Consider the following 7,970-nt stretch of genomic DNA (forward strand, 5'->3'; position numbering starts at 1 on the left):
TTCGGGGGCAGGCCGTTCCCTTTAAAGTACGCTTCTTTGATGCGGTTAAAGATGAAATATATCCATTACAAGGAGTGTTCTCATAGGCCATGCTTGAGAAAACGGGATGCAAAATTGACAGCTTGGTAATGCCAGGTGCACTGTATCGAGTAAAGTTATTGGTCTAGTTTGCACACTGATCCATGTTTTTTTTAGAGAATATTATACGAATGAATGTGTGTCTACGATATCTAATATTTCTTGGCATAGAAGCGGCTAAGTAATCAGCCTTCGGCTAATGAAGAAAACAATCTTCCGGTATATTTTAATTACTTCCTGAAGCTTTTGAGCTGTGATGGTTTGTGGAACGAAATTGCAAAGGTCTGTCGTTTGAAAAAGAAAATCATTCTGACAGATGTTGTTAACAAATTTTAAGAAAAATTGTGGTAATTGAAATGCTCTTAAATTTTGCAATGCATTTAAGGGCACATTTACAGATTCTGGTCCACAGTTTTCTTGTAAATTATCTCCAATAAAGGTTACAGCCTAAAAAGACCAAAGTTGATACAACGGTGAAAGAATATTATTATTTAAGGCCAGTGTCCTTTCCGGCTTTTTACTAATATATCATTTATTACATCCATGTAAAAATCACTGGTGATCCGTGCAATCTGATCGCAGTATTTTTTTGCTGTAAATCGCATCTTTTCCCTAGCTAACGAAAATACTTCACTAAACCAAAACACTCAATCAGATTTCAAGGCTTATTTAAAGAAACCAATCAAACTGCAGGAAAATGAAAGACAAAAAAAGCCATCGTGTGGAAAAGTGTGCAACCTTTGCTCTCAACTGAATCAATAAAATATTGGTACTGGCTAAATCTTGTATATGAACAATTTTTGATTTTTAAGTGGATGTAATAAAGTGGTAATTGAACCGTTGTGTCGTGCAATTTTGGTCTGAGATCATACTTGTGATTTCAAATCGAACTCGCGCTGCGCACTCGTTCAATTTTGAAATCACACGTATGATTACCGTTATTAATTATTTTCAGTTTTCCCGTTCCTACTATTATTGTACCTCATCTGTTAAGTCCAAAAATTAATTTTTTTACTCCGACGAGTATTGTATCATATTACACACCATATAAAGAAAGGCGGTGCCTCACCTCAAAATATTGGCTTTTAAGAATATATCCTTGACCGTTATATCAGCCTTGCTCTCTCTGGCCTTTTACATTATTTGACTTGCTGAGAATATCCTTCACCAGTACCCGGTGCTTCTGTTTCATTACCCCGGTCCTTTATAATTTTCAACCATTCAATCATCATTTTATTGGTTGATTTACAGCGATTTTCAAATGAGTGTCGTAAAACCAAAACCAAAGTAATTAACTTGGCCAATCAAAAAGGACGGTGACAACCCAGTATAACAATCAAATATCGAAGTAATTACTCGTAGCCGACACAAAACGCGGGGAAATGTGCACGCGCGAGGCACAATTGATTTTGGTTTCACTTCTGATTGGTTGAAAAAGTACGTGGCGCGAGAACTTTGAACCAATCACTGAGTAAAGTAATGCAAAACCAAAGCAGTTCGCTAGTTACCTTCGACACCCAATTGAAAACCTCTCTATTGATTGATTGATTGATTTCGTAAAACGTTCGTTTATGTATTTTTTAGGTCACCAATTCAATTATTACTTTATCAATTAATTTGTTAACAGGTGGTCTAAATGCATTACCCAGATACCACATACATACATAAACTTTATTTAAGTGTCAAAGTATTTAGCTAAAGGCTTATTGTGGACACTATAAATAAAAAAAATGAATATAAAATAAGATTAAATAAAGTATATGTAAAAATATTAAAAATATATTCTTAAAATAGCATTAATATATAAGAATAACATCAATATATAAAGATATTACAGACAAACAGTAGGACAAGCAGGGAAACATACAAAGACTGACAAATAGATAGACAAACTAGACAATTAGATAGACCGTACAAACAAACAGACAATATACGACAAACATCTAAGCAGCAGTAAAATATAGATACAAATTTCAGAAAGTTAAAAGTCTAGAAAATTTAAATTAGACGAATTAAATTGAGTGTGTACTCAAAACCTCAGTCAATATAAATATTTTCTTATATGTCTATTACAAAAAGGTTATATTTAAAAATGGCACATTCATTGCGTGGAAATATTTTGATAAATAAATAACAATTGATATTCAAAATTATGTTTAACATTTAGGAATATCTTCGAAAACGGAGTATCGATTTCATAGTATAATTCAAAGCTAATTCAGTAAGATATTTGAAAATAGTTGGTTTTCAATACATATGACCTTCATGGTAGTGATTAACTAAACATTTATTAAAACAATAAGTACAACTGCAACTCCATTTGTTGATTATGCCAACAGGAGTTTGCAATGATAGAGGCCCTTTTAGCAAGAAAATGTCGACATTTTTACGGACTTTGTTGAAATAAATTGCATACAGTTTGAAGACATTGTGTGGACTTTATATATGGTAATTTTACAAACATTTTGTGGTCCGGGTTTTGTTCACTTTTTATGGACATTTTGGTCTGATTTTGTGTTCTGGCGATTCCATCCTAGTTTGCTTCTCTTGCGGAGATTTCATATCGTCCGTGGCGTATATTTTACAAACGTTACTTGCCCTATTTGATTAACATTATTTGCACTTCATTCGTGCACATTTCATTCATATTTATTGCTATTTTGTTTCAATAAACACGAAGATTTTATGGACATTGTATGTTCTCCATATTACTGAGATTTTTTCCTTGAGTTTTTTTGCAACAAATATGTTGAGATTTTAGAAGGATTTTAACGTACGTTATGAAATCTCTGTAAATTTTGCTTAAAATTTACAGGGGAAATAAACAGATCTAACCCAGTGAAGACGCGTAAAACGCGGTCAAACCTACAGACATTTTATAGTTTACAATACGTCTGTGAATGCGGGCATTTACAGACATTCCAATTTAAAAAAGAAATAAAGCCATTTTACAGAGACTTGACTGACATTTGTGAAGTCTGTAAATGGCCCAAGTTTTCCAGTGTCTTTTTGGTCAGTTTGTTTACTACGAGCTGATCCTGACGTGCCTGTGTCAGTAAGGAAAGCGAATCAATTGAGTCAAACTTTCGTAACCGTTAAGTTTATTCCCGGTTGAAAGGTGACCCGACGTACCTTCGATAGAAGTATTTTGTTTATTTGCTATTGACACAAGAGAGGATAAATGGAGAGAACAAGTTTCACCTCCACCATACATGGGCCTGTTCCAATCATTAGTTGTTTTCTATCTAAATTTAGTCCATGGTCACGATGCGCGGCTATTTTAAGGAAGACCCGAAGCCCCAGTTGTTCAATAGGAGGATAAATTAAACGCTTTCCACCGAATAAGTCATCAAGCATTGGATAGTGCAATTTGTCTCGCTATGATTTATCCACTGGATAGTGATTTATCCGACAGATAGCGCTATCCATCGATTGAACATTTGGGGCCTAATTAGGTAGATGTATTTGATCATTTGCTACGCGCCATGAGCACGAGACTAAAATATCGTTCACAGCATGCGCGGAGCTTAAACTAGATTGAAGAAACTATAAAGATGGGTCATAGGGATTTGTTCTCGGCTCTCCCCTCTTCCTCTCATGATTGACACTATTTTGAAATGAGGCGCAAAGTCAGCATCTTATCGTAAATCATCCTTTCTTTAACACAGGGTGTTCTGAAAGTTCGGAAACGAGTGACCTTGATGGTTTTGACTATTACTACACTCTTCTTTGAAATTTGCTGTATTCCAGACACGTTTGGAAGGATTCTGTCCTGCGCACAATCAGCGATGTTGCAATTCCCATATCTCATACCATAATTATTTCCAATTTAGCTGTTTACCCGTTTGCCTACGCTCTGATAAATAAAATATTCAGAGAGAAGATGAAGGGAATGCTATGCAGTAGCTCATGTTGAAGTAAAGGAAGTACCCATTGTGATTCTCGGTGAACCGCATTCCAGCAGACTCCGCCACCTCCGGGCACTTGCTCCAGAGAAGAGCTTGCCACTGACAAAATTACGAGCCTCTCTCTCTCTCTCTCTCTCTCTCTCTCTCTCTCTCTCTCTCTCTCTCTCTCTCTCTCTCTCTCTCTCTCTCTCTCCCTCTCTTTCTCTCTCTCTCTCTCTCTCTCTCTCTGTCTGGACCGCCCAGTAACCAAGGAAGAGGGCCTGTGAACAAGGTTGGGTTTCATCATATCTCAATTGGTAGGGCACTCCGCGGTTTTCGCAGAGGTCATTCGTTCGATTAGAATCCCGTTCAAACCTGAACTTGTCGGGTTTCCTTTCGTTATTGCTAAGGCATGAGTCCTCATAACCGTCATAATCCTCAATCTCAATGGGTAAAAAGAAAGAAAGAAAGAGGTTAAAATACTTTTATAATGGTGAACACTGACCCTATAGAGAACGTTGATTTGGATACAGTTCTATTGACAGTTCCATAACTGATAAAGTTAGCTTGGGATATACAATTCATGCACAAGCGCTTTCGTAGACGTAGCGATTCAGGAGTTGTTATGCAACCTGGCAAGACGAAAATGTAGCAACTGGATAGGACTGATGAGAGTGAACTGAATCTAAGATGTGACATAATCAGCTGTCTGCTCTACTAAAATTCCTTTCCGTATAGGTTTTCTCTATGTTTAAGTTTTTTATACTGATTAGCCCCCTTATTCGGTCACAATCTGCCTTTTTTACAATTTCAGTTTAGAACTTCCCCTTCCTGGAAATTATTGCGCAGCCCGTTAATTACAGTGTTTTTCTACACGAATGAGATTCAACACGGTAATCTTGGATAAGAGATGTGCCAATACCAAATGAATTGCTGCGAGTTCTCTCACGGAATAGTGCCTGACGAACAGTAAATTTCAACTTCGCCAACGTACAAAATGAATCTGTGTTAGAAAAGTAAGGAAACAGTAAAATGGATTATTATTATTATTTTTATTATTATTATTATCATCATCAGTATCAACAATTTATCGATATATTACACGGTCTATGTAGATGCACCGGTATCTTACACTGGACAGCAAGTCACGTCCCGTAACGTCAGGTATCCAGCACCTTGCTCGGGATTTTGGACGTTCCTAGCAAACAGGCTTTCTGCAGAGTTGAGAATGCACCGCACACTGTCGTTGTTCTTAATACTTCACAAACTCTTTTCTTTCAGTGCCCAATGCCCCTTTTACACTCTAAAATTAGGCCAATTTTATATCGCAAAGAATTGTATTTTTCACGTTTTTCCTGTTCTTTCTCTTTCACCCTCTTATCAAAGGGGCATGCAATACCTATCAACGCAAATTCTCTTGGTCGTTTGCACAGAATTACGATGTCAGGTCGAGAGTTTTCCATTACCTTATCTGTCTGAAGTGTGCAGTCCCATAAAATTTTCATATCCTCATTTTCCAGCACCTTCTCTACTTTATGGTCATACCACTTTTCAGAGAAGGGAAAGCTAAACTTTCTACATAGCTCCCAATGTAGTACTGAGGCTACTTGTCTCCTTTGTCATGTCGCCAGTTCTTATATTCCTTTTGTGCCAATTTTGGGCATTCCGGTACTATATGGGCTACTGTCTCTTCTCCTTGTCCTCACATTCTTCATTTCTCCTCTATGGCTGCCTTGTCCATCACCCTCTTAATTTTGTTTGTACATTGTCAATGCCTATTCCTGTGCGGCCATAATCATACGTTCAGTCTCTCTCTCTCTCTTTAAACCACTTCTTTTGAGCCGTTCTCAGGTTTTATCTCCTCTGTCTGTCGCCACAAAGACTGCTCCCTTTGCTAATGTATATCCCTTTTCCTCCTTTTCTCCTTTCCATCACCCAAGATGATAGATAGTTTATTATAAAAATATATTGCAGCTTACAAGCTGAATTGCATATTTTCAAAATCTATAAATACGTTAAAATGTAATAATAAATAATTCTAATAAAATAGTAAAAATATAAAACATTATAAATATTTAACAGATGATCTAATGATAAAACTATTCATGCATCTTTCCGTCTTGCATTTCGCAACCGAAAAGCGCCTGGTGCGCCTAAGAGCGTATTGTGAGGGTCCACGTTGTTGGACTAAACTGTATAATCGATGACCAGAATCGTTAATTATCCTATCAAAGGTTTGCTTACAAATCTCTAAGATATAATCACTAACTGGAACAATGTTTGCAAGTTCCATTGCGTCATTATAGCAATGTCCATAGCAAATAATTCTAAGAGCCCTTTTCTGAATACGTTCTAGTTCATTCTTGAGGACCTCTCAGAGGAGGTTGGACAGCAGCGTGCAAGGCGTCATGGGAAATTTTTATTTTTCAGTCAGTTGCCTCCAGACTTCAAGAGAAACACATCTCCGTTGTAATCAACACGGACGCCATTGATAGACAGGCCGCAGAGTCAACTTCGTTTAAGAGTTCCAGTTGCTTCTTCTTACATTGCTGTGACATGCTCAATTTATTTTACTTTCTCTGTTCGAAGCCGGCTCTTTTTGACTATCAATGGGTTCGAGATAAAATTCCTTTTGAAAGACGAATGTTCATTTTGCAACTGAGCGAGGAAATTAGATGGACTGAGCGAGGAAATTAGATGCTCTGAAGTCGGCGTCAGTTCTATTAAAAAACCCAGTGTTGATTTTGAGGTAGGGTATAAATTTTCTTGTTTTAGAATCATGCATTGTTGGAAATTTGTCTGTATTTGAGGCTTGAGCCATCGTCGTTCCAAACTGTGTGAGAACAGATTTTCCTGGCTTAATTAATGCACAACATGTTTAGAGATCGTTCTTCTCATGTTGTAGTTTGACCCTCAAGAAAGCGATTAGGAGAGCATCCTCCTCAGAAACAGCCATTGCACAACCGCATCGAGCTCCACAGGAAACTTTGTCAGTTGCTCCATATATTGTTAGATGTTGACAGGATGAATATTGATGCAACTGTTCGTCTCTCCCAGAAACCTGGAACGGCTGGCCATGGAATATTTTTTGGTCAAACATTAAAGGATGACAAAGAGGAAAATGAGGACATTCATGAAAAAGGAAATGTTTTATTGTTTGTCACATAATGGACTGGAAAACTGTAAATAGTCCGTTCTTAAAATTAAAAATATAATTTTAGTTCGCCATGTCACTGAAAATTGCCCTTGGTAGACAGGTAGTTCAGGTATCGTAATGTTTCAGAACATATCTTAACATAAAATAAGTCACGAATGCTTACCTTCTGAAATAAGATATCAATCCATTTGTTTTTTGGGGTTTCTTGTTCAGAGAAATGCTGCTTATCTTGTGAAGATAGCCCGCTGATAGTCAAATTGCTCACATGACAGTACTTTCAGAAGTAGTGAAATTTCAGGAGATAAAAATGTGCTGTACACGTCGGTGTTTTAAGGTATTGGTGGCGCCCACGACAAGCCAAGACAGGGATTTTTGAAAATGGCACAGAGAAAAATAAAAGCAAACTGTCAGGTCCAAGTGCGGCAGAGACCAGAGCCAACTAATGGCAAGGACAAAAATACCACAGCCATTGACTTGAACCATGGTAATGGATGGTTTCATTGTTACATTACCAGAGAATTCACAGGTTTATTGCATACACTAATTGAAAATGATAAATTGTTGACATACAGGTAACTGTCCACCACATCATGTTTTTTTGTGTGTGCAAAAATTGGATGTAACCCTTTAATTTCAATACTAAGAAAGGAAAAGTGGGAAAGTATGTTATGACAAGGTGCCACGGTGCTCGGTGAAATAATATTAAGAATTGCTTAAGATTGTCTTACAACTACTCGCTATTTGTATCTGTAGCAATACTGTTGATTTTGTTTAATTTACTGGTATCAACTATTCATAAGTATAAAATCTATGAACAATTTTTTTTATTGTGCATGTACATTAAAATA

Source organism: Montipora foliosa, chromosome 3 (genome assembly GCF_036669935.1).
Source record: "Montipora foliosa isolate CH-2021 chromosome 3, ASM3666993v2, whole genome shotgun sequence".
NCBI classification, from domain to species: domain Eukaryota; kingdom Metazoa; phylum Cnidaria; class Anthozoa; order Scleractinia; family Acroporidae; genus Montipora; species Montipora foliosa.